Source organism: Atractosteus spatula, chromosome 14 (genome assembly GCF_055471065.1).
Source record: "Atractosteus spatula isolate fAtrSpa1 chromosome 14, fAtrSpa1.hap1, whole genome shotgun sequence".
NCBI lineage: Eukaryota > Metazoa > Chordata > Actinopteri > Semionotiformes > Lepisosteidae > Atractosteus > Atractosteus spatula.
In genome coordinates this window covers 35769159-35782033 of record NC_142719.1, presented here as the reverse complement: position 1 = coordinate 35782033, position 12875 = coordinate 35769159, and positions in this window count along the sequence as shown.

Below are 12875 nucleotides of genomic sequence, written 5' to 3'. Positions count from 1 at the left end.
CAATCCCATTTTCACACTCTCTTTTGTCCTCCTTCTGCACCTCCTTACCTCTATTTTCCTGTCCCTCTCTCATTCTTCCACATCTTTGAAGAAGGATCCACATCTGCAAAACTGCAAAGTTGTGTTTTTTTCCCTATTAGTTCCTACCTTTCAGCATGGAATTCACCTCTGCTTGTTCAACTGCAAATGCAGTCACTTCACCAATGATTCTGACATCTTAAGTCATGCCACATAAGAGGAGAGCTACGAGCCATTATGTGTGCATGTAAGGAGCATTATGTGTGCATGTAAATCGGATTTCACAATAGATTTATTCATTGAAGCAGAAAGTGGTATGGAATCATAAAAAAATTGAACTATTTTTCTGAACTATTATCGTTTTCATTTAATTCTTCGCAGAAAGTGGCACACCAACAGGAAAGTATTTGCTCGTTCGGCCACCAGAGGGCACTTCTGTCATCTGAATTTAGTAATACTATAGTTTATTTACACTGAACAGTAATTTTCTGCAAGATTTCAGTATACAAATATTTTGGACTGTTTGCAGGATATTATTTTGTTATACTATAACGTTAAACGAAAATTAAGGAAAACATGAACACTTACCTCGATCGGAGTTTAATCTGAGATAAATACAGTAAATTAAACGATTGAGTGCTCGGTCTGTTTAAGTATGACTTGCTTTCGTAACAGTTTGTTGCAAAACATCATTACAGTTCTGATTAAGAATATTCTGCGCATCCGAAATGGTGCTTAAACAGCTACATTGGAGAATGTTTTCCTTGGCTTTTGTTGTCTAAAGACTACAGAAGTGCCGCATAGTCGCACAAAGTTGGTTAAAAATTAAAACGGTTTTAAATACACATAATCCCAAAGCCCAGGAATTTGCAGTTTCACGAGATATGTACACAATGTACATGAGTAAAGTACACAACAAAGCAGTACTCCACCTGTCAATAGCTTCATTCATATATATATATAATGAATGGAAGCAGTGGAATGTTGCAACATGTATGCCTGGAAAAACTAAAATGATCTTCTTTAATAAATCGAAACATTGGAATAAAAACATTCATCGAAAGCAGGCCATTCACGGCATCACTACTAAAGGACACTGAAGAAGAAATTATCCTTCCCTTCAAATAAATTTTAACAACATATTTATTCCGAAAGAACTGGACGTTATGCTACACTGACGGAATATACCAGCGGGCACGAACGTCCATAACCCTCAATAATGAAAGCCCAGATCTTTTTGGTGTATTTGAATGTTTCTCTAGAGATTATGTTCTTCTCGGGCACATTACCTGCTGCCTCGCCCTGTATCGTTACCACGGCAGTGAGAATTACACAACATCGACCTGGAGGCTCAGGGTTTTCTTTTACTGATTGTAACAAGTACAACATATTGTACTCGTAACACCTAGAAGTAAACAACGATTTCTGGCTATTTGGGCGATACCATATACAGTACTGTTTATGTATGATTGAAGATCTGTTTAACCCGTTTTGTAAGAAAAAAAAAACAATGCAAACGCATATAATCGCGCCCGCTATAGTTCATTACATTTAGTCCCATGTTGCTTTAATTATTTCAGGAGAGTAAAGCGTCACTGCAAATGGGGTGCAGGAAAAATTAGTAATGCCGAATTCATAGACATACATTTAATTCGAAATAAAGTTCTAGTTTGTGTCTGCAATACGCTTTATGAATGAATTGCCGCTTAGAAATGAATCAATCTGTAGAGGTGAAAAATTGTGTGTTACTGTATAAACTTTAGGGGAGCAGCTGTACTTTCTTCCTGTACCTAAAATTTATATTGAACGGCAAACAAACGCCTATGTTTCCCAGCCCATTTTGATTGCCTCTCTGTCTTATCGTTTATCACTGCACAGTTGGCGCTCATAAACCGCTGTCTGCGTGTCTCATCCGTCTTATATGGTATCAAATTAATATTGCCTTTGGGACCAGGGGCTGCCACGTCCCCGTGGCTCTTGTATTGAAGAGCACAGTGATACACAAAGCACTGAAACCTAAATAATTCAGAACAGACAGCATTTCAAGAGTTTATTGTTGACCACAAAACATCGGAATTTTTTTTAGGAATAAGGGATGTTTGTTAAAGGCCATATGTGAACTCTGTCATTATTCAGGAAAAAGCTCACTCTCTATGTACTAGCGTCAGTCCTACTGTCTGGAAGAAGCCCGTGGTGCTGAAAAGAACAGCTCTTCTCTGCTATGGAAAAGACTAGCGGCTCGTGTGCAGTACTGTACACCTACCATTAAACCACAGGAACAACCACGAATAGTGATCCATACAACTCTAAATACAAATGAATATAAGACATTCAGTTAAAGAACTCCATTAGAAAGTAGCCGACAGTCAAGTGAAAAACCTGGAAATACCTTTATGCGGTATTGAACTTTTAACGCCGTGTGTTTCTTTAGGTCTAGCTATCTAATTTGTCTTCTACCTTTAAAAGTAGCACCTTTTCAAGTTATTGAACGTCTTCACTTTGCATTATGCATTATAGTATATGTAATGACAACATGATAGTCTATTATTTTCTTGTCACTATGAGCAATTATGAAGGAGCAGCTTCTACAATAGTTTACAAATGGAGCGTTAACAGAGTAGATTTGTAGGTTTGCAGGTCACGTAGGTGAGAATTAAGCTGCAAGTCAAATGAGCGAGAGGTATGCAGTTTAAATTTCACTCGCACACGGTTGCGTGTTTTATCTCGAATTAACAGAATACACAGGACTCATTCTTTATAGACCTCTATATTTTGTACTTGGTCCTTGTGATCACATACTGTACAAAGTCCAGTCTCTTCTTGTTCAGCACAAAACACGAATATGCATTGTTCAGTCGAAAATATCAATAAGCAAAGTTTTAGGTACATAGGAAGTGCAACCCAATTTGAAAATTACGAAAGGGGAAAAACATAACATCCTATCTATGCTAATTGATCGGGAAAATGTATGACAGTATGGCTGACGACCTGCTTCAGTTGAACTAAGGTTACATTCGTTGATAATTTGAAGATACGATCCAGTTTCAGCGAAGTGTTGAACACCTGCTACCAAGCAGACACTCAAGGGAGGAAAAAGCACTGCTCCTGGAGGTGGGGTCTCTCCAGAAAGAAGGGGGAGTCTGTTCCACTGTTTTCTGGGGGTGGAGATTGCCATTGTTTCGTGGTTCAATCCTGCTGCTCGCACTTGCAATTTTAAGTCAGCTTCGCAACGGAGTTGAGAGGTGGCGCAAGACTCCTGGATACTTTCCTAACGTTTGGCACAAAATAAAGAAAACGACAATTAAAATTAAACTCGCAGCCTGTGTTTTGGATAGCCCGGTACAAGCGATTTTAAGATTGGTAATCGTAGCAGCGTTGTATAGAAAGAAAGCGGTGCAAAAACAGAAAGAAACTGCATATATTCTGGTTTAACTGCGAAGGAACGCTTACAGGAAGGTAAATTCGTGGGAAATTTTAAATGCATGTATGGAAGCAGTATAATTGTTTATTTAATGCACTTCTGTAATCTATTTTTCTGACGTGTTGAATAATATAAGGTATCGTACCCAAGAAAGTAAAAATATCATCAATACAGTTTCAGATGCGAAGGTTTCGAGGTTTCTATCGAAGTAATTTGAACTCACAATTATTCTGTTTTTGCAAAACCGAACTAGTCCTCCTCAATCGCTTTTTGTTTTGCAGAACTGGTTTTCTGCGGTCGATTGCAACACACAACACTCCTTTTTATGTAGACAAAACAATCGATCTTTATATATTACGCTGATCATTATATATTGGTTGTTTAAGCAATTTGAACACGCTGCTGTTTATAGTTTTGTGCGCTTTCAGTGTCATTTTCTATGTATTTTTTTCAGATGATGCTACATTCACTGTTGGGTTTCTTTGCGCTCCTGCTGCAAGTTGAAGGCAGGCGCCCTGAAATTATCACCAGTAACAACAATGGAAATTCCTTGGACAATGACAAATGGTTGAGCACCGTCTCCCAGTACGACAAGGATAGATATTGGAACAAATTTCGAGATGTGAGTGACCTGCTTTAAATCCAGTTTTAATTATGTTACTACACCTGTATTTTGTCTAAAGCCGGTGGCACCGGCGTTAATATAATCATGTAGAATTGTGTTTGCTCTTCCTAGAGAAAGGTTTGATATCCCATCGATTTGTGCTCTGAGTTTTTAAAGAGACAGCGCACAGCTTTCAGATTAATTCTTAGGAATAATTTACTGCAGCCTACAGAACTAGTCTGAAAGTGCATCAAACTCACTCTGTAGCCTCATGTTATATTTATAAACATCAAATATGACTTGTAAATATGTATGGATTTGATGTTTTATTCGCCTGTTGTCCGAAGTAATTTTATTTTAAAAAACGTTTCATGGCGATATATTTTGTATTAGGAAAGGTCTACATTACCATATTCCAGTATTAGAATTCTTTAGGTATTTCGCAGTTTTCTCAGAGGATGTAAACAAAACCCATATTTAATGTGTCTACTAATGCTGTTTAATTTTCAAACGTTAGGCTTAATTTTTCGTGTGTGCTGCGAATACCATTTGTAGAGAGAAAAAAGTAGGTGTAGGTGATTTTAAATTGTTATATTGGTAGGTTTATTGTGGCATTTATGTAATATTTAATAACTGAAGGCCAAAGATGTTTATAGAAGCCTACAGTCAGTTCCTTCAGAAGTATTTACTATGTATAACATATTACCACTGATGTTACTGGCTCCAGAAAAGGGCAACAGAATGGTTTGGTTTTTATAATTGTAAGGAACTATGAATTTAAATTATATTATATCCGATACCAAGCAAGTTAGATGGATACACATATCATTGGAAGGTTTGTTAATTTTGTTTGTTCACTTTTCTTTTGAGATGTATTCAAACAATATGACAAATGTTACTTTTCAGCACAGTTATATAATGCAGTCTTTGAACTTGATTCTGATTCAGAAGAGATAGTATTTGAAAAATAGTAGCACTCGGTGATTACCTCAGTGTCTGCTGTGCTTCTTAACATAATAATTAGTCGGCAACATATGCTTAGACTGATTAAAATAACATCACTTTTGGAAGGTGCAGATCTTATTTCTTAATTTCCTCTTAAATTTTGTCAATTTGACTGTTATTTCTTTTTTCATTTCAATTGTACATGCCTTTCATCTGCTGTTATTACTCAGTGTGCAGTGGGAGGATGACTGCTCTGATTTGTGGCTTGTTATATTGCACTCAGGAGACTTGCTTACTTCCCTGCCTAACATGCAAATTAAGCTCATTAGAAGGATGGTTCTTGCCATTTTTGGAGACCCTCTGGGCTGTGGCATGTTGGTTAAATATTTGATGCTTGCAGTTACTGGATTGCTGACTTCACACCTTATTCTTTGTTCGTCCTTTATGTCTGAAGTAGTGTTGCTCCTGCACTGCCCATCTGTTTCTCCCTTACCTCAGTGTCTGCCCTGCCCTTTCCCTTGTGAGGAGAACTAGGAGTTCTGTATAACTCTGTGGCTTTTGCCTTTTAAAGTGTTGACTCAGCTGACCTTCAACATTCAAGGCATCTCTAGCTATGCAAGGTGTTGCTGTGGAGTAAATAATGCATAAAAATGTTTTATATGATCGATACATTTAGATTCAGTGTTGCATTTCTTGGGTAGCTAAGCATATTGAATTTAAGCAACCTCTCTAGGTTTGAATTTGTTTAATTGGGTTCAATGTTTGCTGCATTTGTAGGTTTCACACCTAAAATTAAGCTTTACATTTTTTCCCTAAAAAGTAACATCCATTATTTTGCTTGCATTCTGAAATTCAATGGTTCATAACAGGTGTTTGCAACCCCAGTTGTGGAGACTCTTATTGTCTTCTGGGTTTAGCTGAACACAGAGATGTGAGCAAGCTTTCCAGATTTCTGGTCACTTTCCTTTAAGACCACCCATTAAACATGCAGGGCTGTGGCTCTCCATGACCAGATCTGGGCAGGTCTTATTCCAAAACAAGGTAATGATGTTGAAAAACATTTTGGCAATGTTTTTTCTGTTATGTTGACAAATCTCACAAAACTATATGCATTTAATGCATGGTTCCACTTTTGTTTGTTTATTCCTTACCAAGGAAGAAACATATTGAAAACATGATCTATTTTACAAGGGCATGCTGTAGAGTTTCATAGGTTCATTCAACTCACCATAACCCAAGTACTTAAGGGAACCAATACAATTAAGACACAGTTTACCTTTACTAAGTTAAATGCAGTGATTTCTTCTTTCTTGTTAAGAATTTGAGTTTCTTACATATTCTCTTTAATACTAAGGGTTTAAGGAAGGCAGAGAAGGGGGTTCAGCCTAGATGCCCATAGGTTTTCTATAGAATTAAGTCAAGGCAATGTCAGAATGTCAGCAAATTCCTGAACATTCAGGAAAGTGTGTTTTTTTTCATTTAAATGTGTTCTAATGGCATATGAATAACAATACACCTGCACTTTCTTGCTTTGCTTGAGGTTTATTAGTTTTGGTTTCTTCATTGACAAGATTATTATTCGTAATGTGTCTTGATTGCCATTAAAATAAAAAAGGCTTTGCTTAGAAATTTGCTATTGTAAATATCATACATTTTATACCATGAGTTTTAAATCCTGATTTGTAAAACATCAAATTGGCAATGGCTAGAAAGGTATCCACCTTTTCATTTTTTATTATTGTCTGCTTCATCTGTATTGTAAATTTCCCTTAAAAAAAGCTTGCATGCTGATATCTTATGTTCACATTTCATTCATTTATCTCTTGACTGATATATTATAAAAAATACATACTATTATTGTAAGTTTATGGGACTATCAAATAGATTCTGGGACACTATTCTTCTTTGCCCAAGTCCAGCATTAGGAAGACATTGGGGCTTAATTTGAGAGTTTGAAATGCGGAATAGTATACAGTGCTGATCATTCTTGGACTGTTCGTTTGGAAGAGCCACAAGGAATTACATTGTAAATGACTTGATGAGTAGCAACACGGGGGATCTCAGCGGGATCTCTCCTAATTTTAATGCAGGCTTTTACAGATAACTACAAAGCCTTAATTGAATCAATCTCCACCTTGTAGTGTCACAGTAGATAAATTAGGCCTAACAGTTGACAAATGCCCATTAATATTTGACCGATTAATCCTTCTCAAACACAGAAAGAAAAAGGAAGCTTTTCTGTCAGCAAGCATTTTCTGGGTAATTTAAGATGAACATCAGCACTTGCACAGAGTCATTCAGAAACAGACTTGGGTTAAAGTTCCTTCTCCCCGAGACTGCACTCATAGAGGAGTAGTCTGAAATCTATTCTCAGCTGAACAGTCATCAAAGGACAAAGCTCTTCATAGCATGGACTGAAACACTATTTGAGAATTGACAAATCTGATTGACAGAAATGTGGCGTTCTGTTTAATCAGTTCTGCGTTAAGGCCTTTTAAACAGAACACATAATGAACCCTCATAATGTCTCCTCTATAAGATTTTTGCCTGTTGTATCCTAAAGAAGAAATTACGTTACAATGGCTGTCAACATTTTAGTCATCCTGTTTTGAAGGATGCAATATGACTATAAAAAGGATGTTTTACAAGATCATTAGGTTAGTAATTTGAATTGCCATATTGATTCACAGTCCTATAAAGCACACTCATTCCCATCCTCCTGTAAAGTAAATAAAAATGACATATTCCTCAGTAGGATTTTGTGTCTACTTGCACTACCTCAGTGAGACATGCTAGCTAAAGGAGGACCTTTTGGAGGTACCTGCTTTATTTGGTGATGTCTGAACTTTACTGTTTTCAGTGGTTACAGTTTTCAGAAGTTCTCTACACAGGATCACCTTGTAACTTTGGCAATGTGCACCTTGTTTAGACAATGAGTCTTTTAACCCACAACTGTGTCCAGTCCACTTAATCTAGACTGGTTAACTTAGGGTCAGGTAAACCGTTTTCACTGTTACTTCGGTCCTTTAGAGAGAACTGGAGGGAGATCACAGTGAAGTACTTGATGATGTCCATCAAAGCACTTTTACAAGAGCTTGTCCGTTGGATTAGAAAAAAAGCAGACCTGAAGTCTGAACACAAATGCCATATGTATTTTCTCAGGCTAATATGAAATTAACAACATTTCAGAAAAAAGTGTCCTCAATCCAGAGGTCCAGAGGTCCATGTACACTTACAGTATATAGTTCCCCCTACTGTTTGGTGAATATTATTTATTGTTAAAACTTTGACTTTGCTGATTTTGCTTGCTGTATTAATAGGGAAAGCTACTTGGGTTGCATCGTGGTTGCTATTTTACAAAGTAACCATTTTCATTTCACCAAATCTCTTTAATTTCTTATATTTCAGTGCCTCAGTAACTTCAAGAACACATGGACCAATGCCTCTTGTTTGATCAAGATTTTGTGTGGTAGTTAGGCTTTTGGTAATCGCAAATGGACAGGCTGGTATTAAAACAGCAATTACTTGTACCACAGTTCAACAACGCTTTAGAAATGTAATTTATTCTTGTGCTCATTAAGGGTATTCAATTGACAACAGAGAAAATATTGTGCAGCGTTAGGCAATTGTAGTTTAAATTTCCCTTAGCATTTCACCCTTTGCCTGGAGGGACACTATTCCTCAAATAGCCTTTTTTTTCTCCCAAGCTTTTAATCTGTCACTTCACACCTAGGTAATTGCTTGCACCATGAATACTAAAAATAACTTCCAAACACGTTTGTGAAAATATCCTTTGATCAGCGTGTTCATCAGTCGACTGCAGTTTCTGGAATTTGTAGATTCATCAGATTCTTCTGTCTTTTTCCGTCTTATTTTTGTGGCAGAGCTCCTGTCATTTGAATCAAAACAGGATCTTTGATTGTAAGCAAGCTGAAAGCTGTTTCTATCATTGAAACACATTGTTTGTTTCCTTCAAAAGCAGCGGCTGTGCTGGCTCCCCTAACTGATTTCAGCTTATCTTTGAAGTGTACAGGAATACAACTACTTCTTAAAGAAGGAAATTAATAGCAGACATCTTTTGAAGCTTTTGTAATTTTTAAAATATTAAAAACTAAGGTTGCTGCTGGAAGAGGTGTTAGTGGGGCCAGCAGGGGGTGCTCACCCTGCGGTCCATGTGGGTCCTAATGCCCCAGTATAGTGACGGGGACACTATACTGTAAACAGGCGCCGTCCTTCGGAAGAGACGTAAAACCGAGGTCCTGACTCTCTGTGGTCATTAAAAATCCCAGGGCGTTTCTCAAAAAGAGTAGGGGTGTAACCCCGGTGTCCTGGCCAAATTTCCCATTGGCCCTTACCAATTATGGCCTTCTAATAATCCCCATCTATGAATTGGCTTCATTACTCTGCTCTCCTCCCCACTAATAGCTGATGTGTGGTGAGCGTTCTGGCGCACTATGGCTGCCGTCGCATCATCCAGGTGGATGCTGCACATTGGTGGTGGTGGAGGGGAGTCCCCATTACCTGTAAAGCGCTTTGAGTGGAGTGTCCAGAAAAGTGCTATATAAGTGTAAGCAATTATTATTATTATTATTATTATTATTATTATTATTAATAGCAGACATCTTTTGAAGCTTTTGTAATTTTTAAAATATTTGCAGCTTGAACCAGTGTAGACACAACTATTAATTATAATTCACTGGAACTTACATTATTTTTTATGTTACATATAAGGATTTAAGGATTTAATCAAGAGGAGGCCATTTAGCCCATCTAGCTTGTTTGTTTTTTAGTAATTAATTGGCTCTAACTTTGAGTAAACAACTTTCATTGGACATCTTCAAATTGACTGGGACAGGAAAAAAAAGAGGACTTTCTTAGTACATCTTCTTATCTCAATTACTTCTTCCACTTTTGACATTATGTCAAATTTTTACTTTGTGTGATTTATGCTTTCCATCAGAATTGATTTTAATTTTGTGAGCCTTCACTGAAATGACACCAAGTGTTTTTTAATGAGATTAAAATGATATAATCCTACATGTATTTGCACATGATGCTGGCATTTGAGAAAACAACAAAAAGAAAAACTTACAAGCTGTCCAAAGAAGCCATGTGTACAGTATTGTGAATCATAATGAGTCAAGTACTTGGATTCCAACAAAGGTAGGCAGCTTTGTTTTTGTTTTAAAATCACCTACATATTTTGTGGTTGTGTTAATGAATGCACAAAGAAAAAGGTCAAATTTATTTAAGCATTCAGCAGAAGGAGCCTATTGCTACTCATTAGACAACCATTGGGACTATGAAAGAGAAAAGGAAGCATGTAATCTAGCTACTGTATATCAGCATTGATCCATTTTTCACCCTTAACCTGCAGGAAATTAGTTTTACCAACAATGGTGGTACTGTATGGGCTATACTCAGCTGTGCCTTGAAATTAATACACTTCATCCAGGGATCTATAGCACTAATTAACAAGCACTGCTTGATTGTGGCAAAAATAGCATTGTTTTTGTCTTCATCTCACTGTAGTGCCTGAGAAGGCATTTTATTCCCAGTTGAAGTGCTAAGAGCCTTGAAGGGTTCAAATATCTCCCTATCACCTTGAAAAAAAACAACATACTGTATGAAGCTAACCTTTTTTACTGAGGGACATTAATTACACAAGAACACTATTGTAAATTGACTTAAAAGTGAAGAATTACAACAACATACACTGCCACATCATAGTACTCAGTGGTGCTGGTTATGGCAGAGTTCTTGTGTTTTTCCATCCTGCACATATAGTAGATGTTACAATTAGTACAAATCTCAGCAGAATCAATTTATCATATAGACTATTGCATACTGCATCATCAACAACGAAAGTATTGCTAGTGTATTGCTATGCTGGAAAACAAGTGATCCTCATCAAATGTAGAGCTGTCCAGCTCTTTTTCACAGGTTCCTCAATCAAACAGGCTATGCTGGCTTTTAAACATTGGAATTATGACCATTGTAGTCACTTTGCAGTACAAGCTGGTAAGAAATGTCTCCGTAATGTTACAGTAAAAGATGCCAGAGGGGCAAAGGAAGATATTTGGAAACATTTTCTCCTTTTTTGAAGTATCCTAGAATTCATTGATTTGATCATAAACACAATAGAAAATTCCAACATGTAGCTGGAATTTTTATGATTAAGACAATTGAAATAGTAACATTGCAGAAAAGGTTGTGTTCTCTGTATCAATGATACATTTCTCCAATGAGCTCTGTCTCCAGAGGGAATTAGATTTCATTTTATTAACAATTATTTTTTTAAGCAGTGTGGTGTTGTGCTGCTATTGGAAAAGTGGCATTTGTTTCATTCTGTTTTGTGAAGATCTCTCTGAAGAAGTGTTTTGGTAACTTCACCCTGTTTTATCAGTCTCCACATGATGGGAACTCCTACTGATGTGGCCTTTTCTGTGGACTGCTGTCACCACAGTGTCTCAAGGATAATTATCTCCACTGGATTCTTCCCAGCATCCCTTGCTTTCATTAACTATAAGATCTCAGCAGGGTTTGGTCTTGCAGCTGAGCAGTGGATAGGCAGTGACAGACGCTAACTGTGAAAGGGACGCGCAGGTTTTCCTTTTCCAGAGTTCTCTAGCTGCATTTTAAATGGGGTGTATGAGTGACACCTTACAGTATCTGGAGGGGACTCCTCAGGGAGTCAGGGAAAACTGCAGAGTATAAAGATACTTAATGCCACATAAATGGCATTATAGGGAATAGGGAGACCTTTTTGTCTCTAACTGTGTAATTATTAAATTACAAAGGCCCATGCCAACATCTGTCTTTTAGAAAACCATCTTGTGCTTTGTAAAAAAGTTTCCTTTGTGTTCTTATAAATGGACTTCTAGGGTACACAACATTAGTAGTTACTAAGAAATATTTATGGCCTTTATTAAATGGATGAGCCAAGAGAAACACATGTTTTAATAACTCAAACTGTTTACTTTCCATGAATCTACTGTACTTTTAAACTGCTTCAGAGAAGGGACATAGTACAGTCTTGACCATTACCGTGTAGACACAGGAGTTCTTACAACAGATTTTGATGATCATTTAGTTTCTAATAATGTCTGTGCCGAACTTTTTTTTTAGTTTATACTTTTATTTTTTACTTGAGTTATATGTTTTGTGACAATAGCTTTTCCATAGAACTATGATCAAAAATATTTTTATGGAATGAAAACTTGAGAGAAAGGGCTAATGTTCTTGGATAGGGTTTTTGATTCCATGGGGAAATGGTCAGCTTTGAGTTTTCTGCAAGGAAGGTTTTGTTCTGTTAATTTGTTCTGGACCTGGGGAGCCATAGTGGTTGAGAAGTTAATTCTAAACAGAATATCAATTATTAAAGAAAATCTTTTTTAGTGCCCTACTGGGCCAATTCAGTCAGCTTTTGATTCCTGGGAAATCCCTGTGCTGAGTACGCCCTGAGGTCATGAATTGAGCAAAGGTTCTTTACACCTTTGTCATAAATGGGTAGAATAAATCCCTTTCAATTTTAATTCACTAAACTACTTTACTAAGTTAAGAAATGACAGAGACATTTTCTGCAGTCAATATGCTCTGAATAAATTCTATTTCAGTCACTACAAATGACATTTTATTCTTCCTGAATCAATAGGTTGCAGTCTTTAGGATCCTATGTTTCATATTTTGAAAAATATTTAAAAGTGACATTTATTTCACATGGAGAAAATGTGAAGAGCAGACAGGTAATACATTCAGCAAATTGTGGAGAAATGGACAGAATGCAAATTTTGGAAATGCAGCGCTTTAACTTTAAAGTACTGCAGTTTAACATTTGTGGAACAGTTAATGAGAAACTGAGATGAAACTGCATACAGTATTACATCA